Source organism: Peromyscus eremicus, chromosome 1, assembly GCF_949786415.1.
Source record: "Peromyscus eremicus chromosome 1, PerEre_H2_v1, whole genome shotgun sequence".
Classification (NCBI taxonomy): domain Eukaryota; kingdom Metazoa; phylum Chordata; class Mammalia; order Rodentia; family Cricetidae; genus Peromyscus; species Peromyscus eremicus.
In genome coordinates this window covers 196,163,485-196,171,711 of record NC_081416.1, presented here as the reverse complement: position 1 = coordinate 196,171,711, position 8,227 = coordinate 196,163,485, and the positions used below count along the sequence as shown (strand labels likewise).

At 40.1% G+C, this 8,227-nt stretch overlaps 1 pseudogene; it reads right to left on the bottom strand.

Annotated features, from left to right (window-relative positions):
• Window positions 1-7,024: 7,024 nt before the first annotated feature.
• On the bottom strand, window positions 7,025-7,975 carry LOC131902737 (vomeronasal type-1 receptor 4-like; annotated as a pseudogene).
• Window positions 7,976-8,227: the final 252 nt, after the last annotated feature.

Sequence of the window (8,227 nt, the reverse complement as noted above, 5' to 3'; positions counted from 1 at the left end):
ACAAACTGCTTAGGACAATTTTGAGATGGCTAGCTGAGATGATTCAGCCTGACAGACTACTCGAGCAAGGACTTGAGACAAGCCCTGAACTTTCCCACCATGCAGCGACTGGACAAATGATACAGGACTTGACAATTAACCCAAGAATTTTCTTTTCAGGATTCCCTACAGATACATTCACACTTAGAAAGCAGGAAGTAATTTTAAGCAAACAATGCCCACATTCCCAAGCGGTGGAATGGGAGGTTTTTGGTTGTTTTATGAGTTATGAATATTGTCATTGTTTATGATGGTTGGTTACAAGTTGTTGACTGTTAATGGTCAGGAAAAAAGCTGATCATGGAGTTTAGATTCAGAGGTTTTGTTTAAAAAAAAGGAAAAATAAAGAAGAGAATATAGATATGAGGTAGATCACTGAATCTACCCTGAGAAAAACAGATAAAGAAGTAATAAGATAAATGGGTAGATAATTGAATGCACTCTAAAAAGAAAAAGGGGAATATATAAAAATGACAAAAGGTAGATTACTGAATCTATTATGAAAATAAAAATACTTTTAAAAAGGAACTACTTGTTTTACATAGGATAAGTAATGAAAATTTTTTGGTCTGAGTTTATCAAATGTTACTGGACTGGACATTGTTAATATATATAATAGAGTCTTTTACTGTATATATTTTATAGACTTATTAGATAGTTATTCTTGTATTAGCTATAAGCTTTTTTAATTTTAGACAAAAAGAGAAGAAATGTGGTGGTATTGTGTTCCCCAAAATATTGTGTACCCTGATAAAATTATCTGGGATCAGAGAACAGAAAAGCCACTAGATGCTTAAAATAGGCAGTGGTAGGTAGTACACACCTTTAATCTTAGCATTCCAGAGGCAGAAATCCATGTGTTCAAGGATAGAGTCAAGCATGGTGACTCACGCCTTTAATCCCAGAAAGCAAACTTTTAATCTCAGGGAGTGATGGCAGAAAGCGTAAAGGTATATACGGCGTGAGGACCAGAAACTAGAAGCATTTGGCTAGCTAAGCTTTCAGGCTTTGGAGCATCAGTTCAGCTTAGAGCCATTCAGATATGAGGACTAGATACTAAGGATAGGCAGTGGTAGCACACGCCTTTAATCCTAGCGTTCCAGGGACAGAAATCCATCTGTTCAAGGTTATATGCAGGCATGATGACACACACCTTTAATCCCAAGAAGTGAGCCTTTAATCCCAGGGAGTGATGGCAGATAGCAGAAAGGTATATAAGGTGTGAAGACCAGGAACTGGAAGCATTTGGCTGGTTAATCTTTTAGGTTTTGAGCAGCACAGGTCAGCTGAGAGCCATTCAGATATGAGGACAAAGAGGCTCCAGTCTGAGGAAACAGGCTCAGCTGAGGAACTGGCGAGGTGAGGTTAGCTGTGGCTTGTTCTGTCTCTCTGATCTTCCAGTGTTCACCCCAATTGTTGACTCCAGGTTTGTTTTATTAAATAAGACCATTTAAGATTTTTGCTACAGCACTCTTTTATGTTGCATTTGTTTAACTCTGTAAAGCTGTTTTGCTTTGCCTGTCTAAAACACTCACTTAATCTAATAAGGAGCTGAACAGAAGGTAGCTAAGCAGGAGAGGGGTAAGCATAGCTGCCAGGCAGAGAGAATAAATAGGAGGGAAATCTAGGCTGCATAGAAGAGAAGAATGAGGATCAAGAAAAGGAAATGGAGAGGAGGTTCCAGGGGTCAGCCACACAGTGACACAGCCAGCCAGGGAGTAAGAAGAAAAGCAAGATATATAGAATAAAGAAAATTAAAAATCCCAGAAGCAAAACGTTTTGAGTCACATGCTACTGTCTCAAGCCATATTTTAAGTGTGTGCTGAGGTTCCACCTCAGACCTCAAGATTACATTGTAAGCACCTCCCTGACTCCCTGACTGAGCCATCTCTAAGACCCGGGTATCTCCTCTAAAGCCTTAAGTTCCCAAAGATTAATTCCCCAGTCTCTCTGTCACTATGTAAATAAATTACATTCAAGTGTGTCCCTCAAACCAGCAATGGGTTTATTTTGCTTTATTCATGCTAATTTAGGGCACTGGATATCCTCCCTGGTAACAGTTTTGTTGGGGGCAGTACATTCTCATGAATATAAAAAAACTACAACACCTTCTCAGTACTTCTTCTCAAAATGACTGTCTTCCTGAGTTAGCCATCTCTCACCCCAGGAACTCACCTTGACAGGAGGCTCTAACACTCATCAAAGAGACCTTCCTTGAAACTCCCAGGGTTTCTGCCACTTGATTACCCAGCAATGGACAAATGGATGAGATCTACATGAGCAAACTGGGGGTGAGGAGGGGTAATGGAGGGCAAGAGTTGGGAAAATAGATATTAGGGGAGCAGGAGGTCATAGCTGGATCAGGAACAGAGTGGGAGAACAATGAAAGAGATACCGTGCTAAATGAAGACACCATGGGAATAGGAAGAAGCAGAGTGCTAGAGAGGTCCCCAGGAATCCACAAAAAATGACTCCACTATAAACTTCTGGTAATGGTTGAGAGGGTGCCTGAGCTGACCTACTCTGGTGATCAGGTGGCATAACACCCTAACTGTCATCAAAGAACCCTCATCCAGTGAATGATGGAAGCAGATGCAGAGATCCATGGCCAGGTCCCAGATGTAACTCCACGAGTACAGTCGATAGGGAAGAGGAGGGATTCTGTGAGCAAGAGATATGGAGACCATGATTGGAAAAAGTACAGCGACAAATAGCCAAACTAGTGGGAACACATGAACTGTGGACCAATAGCTGAGTAGCCCCCATGGAACTGGACTAGGTCCTCTGGATAAGTGAGACAATTGTTTAGATTCAACTGTTTAGGGGGCCCTCAGGCAGTGGGACCAGGACCTGTCCCTAGTGCATGAGCCAGGTTTTTGGAACATAGTGCCTATGGTGAGACACTTTGTGCAGCCTTGGGACAAGGATGAGGGGCTTAGACCTAACTCAACTGAATTACCAGGCTCTGCTGACTCCCCAGGGGAGATCTTGCCTCAAAGCAAGTGGGAATAGGAGGGTGTATTGGGGGAAAATTTGGGGGGGTGGGAGGAGGGAGGACAGGGAAATCTGTGGCTGATATGTAAAATGAGTAGAAAATCTCTTAATTTAAAAAAGGAGGAAAAAAAAGAAATCACTCCACAAGTCTAAGATAAAGTTTTCAGTGAAAATGAGAAACACAATAAAACCAAAATGTGTCTTTTCTCAGACCATCTCAAAAAAAAGTCATGGTTTAATCATATTGATCTCTATATTTTTTCAGTTTGTAATAGTTCTCTGAGAGTTGGGTATAAGCTGTTTTAACATATTCACCCCTCCCTCAACTCTTCCCAAAGCCACTCTCGCTCCCATACCCACTAACTTTCTGTGTATTAAAAACAGACATATCAAGCAAGACCAATGGGTGCTGCCCAAATATTCTTGAATGCATGATCTTCCACTGGAGTATAGTCTGATTACAAGGAACTACGCTGTTAGAGAAAACAGTGTCTTTTCTTATCTCAACAGCTGACAATTGCCATTAGCCCCAAGCTAGGGAAGAATTTAGAGCCAATTCCATTGTGTATAATGGGATTTGGTATGGCTTGGACGTGTGCAGGTCTTGTGCATGCTGTCACAACCACTGTGAATTCACATGTGCAGTGCCCTGCTGTGCACAGAACACATTGTTTCTGTGTAATCATCAACCACCTCCAGGTCTTACAGTCTTCCATGTTCTTTTCTGCAATGATTCTTGAGTCTTTTGAGGAGGAGATGTGATAGAGACATCCTGTTTAGGGATAAGCATTGTCATACAGTCTCTTATTCTCTGCACCTAGACCCTTATTCATTTCTAAGTTAATCATTATCTACTGCAAATCGGAACTTACCTGATGAGGACTGAGAGATGTAGTAATCTATGGGTCTGACAAGTCATTAGGAGTCACTCTAATACTATGTTCATTTAGAAGATTAGAAGCAATATGTTCTCTCCTAGAGCCTATGACCTGTCTAGCCATGGATTCTTGGTCCAATAATGGTGCCAGGCATGGTTTTCAGCTTGTGGAGCAGGACTGATGCTTGTGTCACTATTACACCAGTGAGCATGTCTTTCAAAGTTATTCATTGTCATGGTGCACAGTGGCGAAGCTGGATATAATTGATGATAACTTTTCAACTCCAGCAATGTAATAGATATCCCTGGCACTGTGAAGATTACCCAGTAGGGATCAAGTTTCTAGGTCTATACCAGACTGCTTTCTCTGTCACTTTCTTGGGGGTAAATAAGAGCAATGGCCATACTAAGTCCCATTTTTTTAAAACTAAGACAGCTTTTCGTTCTCAGTCTTCAAATGTTTTTGGTGGTGGTGCTGGTAGTGGTGATAGTGTTTTTTTAAAGTTTTGTTTTGAATTGCTTGGGTCTCATAAGGTAGGGTGGACTAGCCTCAGACTTTCTATCTTGTTTGAACTCACCTCAGATTCATAACCATCCTCCTGTCTCAGCCTACAGAGTGGTAGAATTATTGTACTAAAACACTATAACAGACAGTACACATGTTTTCAAGAGATTATCTTTAAATGATATTCACCTTATATAGATGTCTACTATCTTGGAAATCATGGAACTGAATAATCTCTTATAACCAATCCCATTTTTCATACAGTCCAACTATTCAGACAAAAACACAGGCTTCAATACCCCCACCCTCAAAATATAAATTAGTAAAAAGAAGTGGATGAAGGAAAAAGTGCTTTAACAGAATTAGATAATATTAGATTAGAAATACATAAATCTTAAAAATCATGATAGGAAAACTTCCAGTTTTATAATGAATAAAATTATGTATTTTTTATTTATTAGCATTGATTTAAATGAACTTGGTCCTTGTTTAAATTCTTATTCCTGTTATTTCATAGGAAGAGGAAAAAAATAGTTGTTGTCTTCTCTAGAGTATGTATTTTTTTCTCTTGTATATACAAAGCTGAAATTCTAAGCATGTACTAATCAGATAAGTTGGAAAAATATAGACCCCATTCTACACAATGTTGTAAGTACTGGAGGATCAACTTTAGTTGACAGCCTCCAAAAGTTGCAGTATTTGCTATCTTCTGCCAGCAGGCATTGAGATGTCCATTTTACAGCAATGTGAAAGGAAAAAAAAAAAAGCCTCCGAATTTAACTCCATTTAAATATGCTGTAGCCACCACAATGACTCATAAGATTTTATCAGTACAATTTAGAATGCTATTGAGTTATTTAGTTAATTTTCTCAATGTTTTGACTAAAAAAATGACAAAAACAATTTAAAGTAGAAATGGTTTATTTCAGCTTGCAGTTTGAGGACACAGTCCATCATGGGAATGAATCATGGTATCAGGAGGTTGACGCAGCTGAACACATGGTATCAGTAGACAGATAGCAAAGAGAGATGCATGCCAGTTCTCAACTTGTTTTCCCCAGTTTATTCAGTCCAGGAATCTAACCAAAGAATCAATGGCTGTGCCGAATTAGAGTGGGTCCTCTACCTCCATTAACCCAGCTTTAAACTCTATGAAAGATGTATCGAGATTTTGTTTGCTGGTGATTCTAGATCCTATCAAGTGGACTATCAATATTAACCATCATGTTACCTAATTTTAGACTTGCACAAATAATAAAGAACATATGTATATATTCATGAACAGAAATCAACAACTTGTGACAAATTGAGAGATGAGAAAAATATTATCATTTCCCATGGCAGGGAAAAGTGAGTATGGAGACTAAGTTGGGAACACTGATGAATACAGTAGGACAACGTATGGAGAATGCTTGTAGAAATGTAGAGGTTAACCTCCACAGCCTTGGATTGTCACAGACTGTCAAACAGAATGCCAGGGTGCAAGCAACTGAGTAGGAGGTAACAACGGCTCACAGCAGAATTGGGATGACTAGGAAAGTCTCTGTCTTTCCAGGGAAGTCTGAGGAAACAATGGGCACAGCAAATAGACAGCATTTGTCATTTCTTCCCATAGAGGAACCTGGAAGTGGAGCCACAAACCCACATCATAAGATCAGATGCAAAACATCGGTGAAGCCAAAATGTGAATGAATAAAATGGAATTGATCACATAAACATGTTGTTCTCACATGCCAAAGATTCTGGATTTTTCTTTGCTCTTTTTTTCTATAATTCAGTTGCAGCAGTGGGACCAGAGTCCAGGCTGTGCTTGAAGAGAAACACATACCTCAACAGCTGATTAGATATCTTTAAGCATATAATATTCTTTTTTTTTTCTTTTTTTAAAATTTTATATAAGCGATTTTCTAATCATTTTACATATCAGCCAAAGATTCCCCTGTCCTCCCTTCTTCCACCCTCCAGCCTTCTCCCACAATCTACCCCCGATTCCCACCTCCTCCAAGGCAAGGTCTCCCCTGGGGAATCAGCCCAGCCTGGTACATTCAGTTGAGGCAGGTCCAATCCCCTCCTACCCTGCACGAAGGCTGAGCAAAGTGACTCAGCATAGGCCGGGGGTTCCAAAAAGTTGGCTCGTGCACCAAGGACAGGTCCCAGTCCCACTGCCTGGGAGCCTCCTAAACAGTTCAAGCTAATCAACTGTCTCACTTATCCAGAGGGCCTAGCCCAGTTCCATGGGGGCTCCTCAGCTATTGGTTCACAGTTCATGAGTTTCAGCTAGTTTGGCACTTTGTTCCTGTGTTTTTCCAAATCATGGTCTCGATATCTCTTGCTCATTTCACACTTCCTCTCTCTCATCGATTGGACTCCTGGAGCTCCACCTAGTACATGATGATCCCCAATCTCTTAGCATTTAGAACAAAAACAAAGGGATATCTTCATGTCATGGAACTGCTTAGGCAGCATTTTGACTGCAGTAACAACTGGCAATGCTTAATTTAGAGAGGCATTAATTTGCTAAACAACACCTGGTCATGTGTGAGTCTAATGATCAGTAATAGATGAAAGAATATTTAAATTTATCATAACACACAAATCACCATGTTAAATTACCTTCTCCTACAGCAGGGAAAATGATTCTTGGGAACAGATTTGTTATTACGGATGAGGATGAAGGGGCAAAATGTGGGGAAGCATGTGTCTAGGAATGTAAATATGTTGATTATCAACAGACTTGGATTGTCAAATGCCACAGTATAGATAACTAATATGAAGGACATTGAATAGGAGAGGACAAAGGTACAGACAAGGGTCAAGATGGTTTTTGCAGCTCTGTCTTCAGTAGAGACTCTGGGGGTGTGTTGTGCACTGTGGATGTGCTGTAACTGACTCTTGTGCCTACAGAGGATGCTCACCATGTATTCACTGGCCCAGATCATGGGACCCAAACAGAGACCATCAGTGAAACAAAGCAATGACATGTTTAGTAAAGTTACAGTATTGTCAAAAACAAATGCTGAGCAGTACCCCAACTTGATTTTCTTGGTGAAGTTTTTGCTAGTATCAGGTCCTATCACATCTATAGCTGTTTTGCTGTTTAGAAGCAGATGCACAAGCCAGCTGAGTGAGCAGGACCGAGCCATGTATTTGTAGACTCTGTGTTTAAGCTTCATCCACCTGGAGTTGCTGGGGCTGATTGTGATTGCTTGGAAGCTACTCAAGAGGCAGGTGCAGTGCAGGGAAATGGCCCGGGCCACTCGATTACTGTAGAGAGTGAGTTTACATAAAAGGTCACCCAGGAGATATTGCAAGCCCAGCTGTACCATTATGTGAGGAATTACTCTTGAGATAATAACCAAGGAATTGGCTAAAGTCAGATGCCTAAAAATCTGGTCTTTGGGCATCAGACTTTTTCCAGTGAGTACAGACATGATATAAGGAAGAAGAACTGACCAATTGCCAAGAATTCCAACAGCTGTTTGCAAAAAGAAAAGAATCCCCATTGGCAAGTTCTCAGGAACCATATTCTTTTCACCTGAGGTAAATAAATTTAATCACATCAGTACAACCAGGAAGAAGACATTTAAATGTGTATTAATTTTTAGGAGCTCAAATTGTTTTATTGTCTCATCAGGCCAATAGTCTGTCTTAGCTCGTTACCCAATAAATAGGATACAATGCCATGATCAAACATATTGTGGGTTATCAAATGTGGGAGTAAAAAAAGATGGAAATTGAACTCACAGTTTTCATAATTCCTCTAATGCTTTATAGTCTTCACAGTTCCACTAATGCTCTTTTTTTCTGCATTA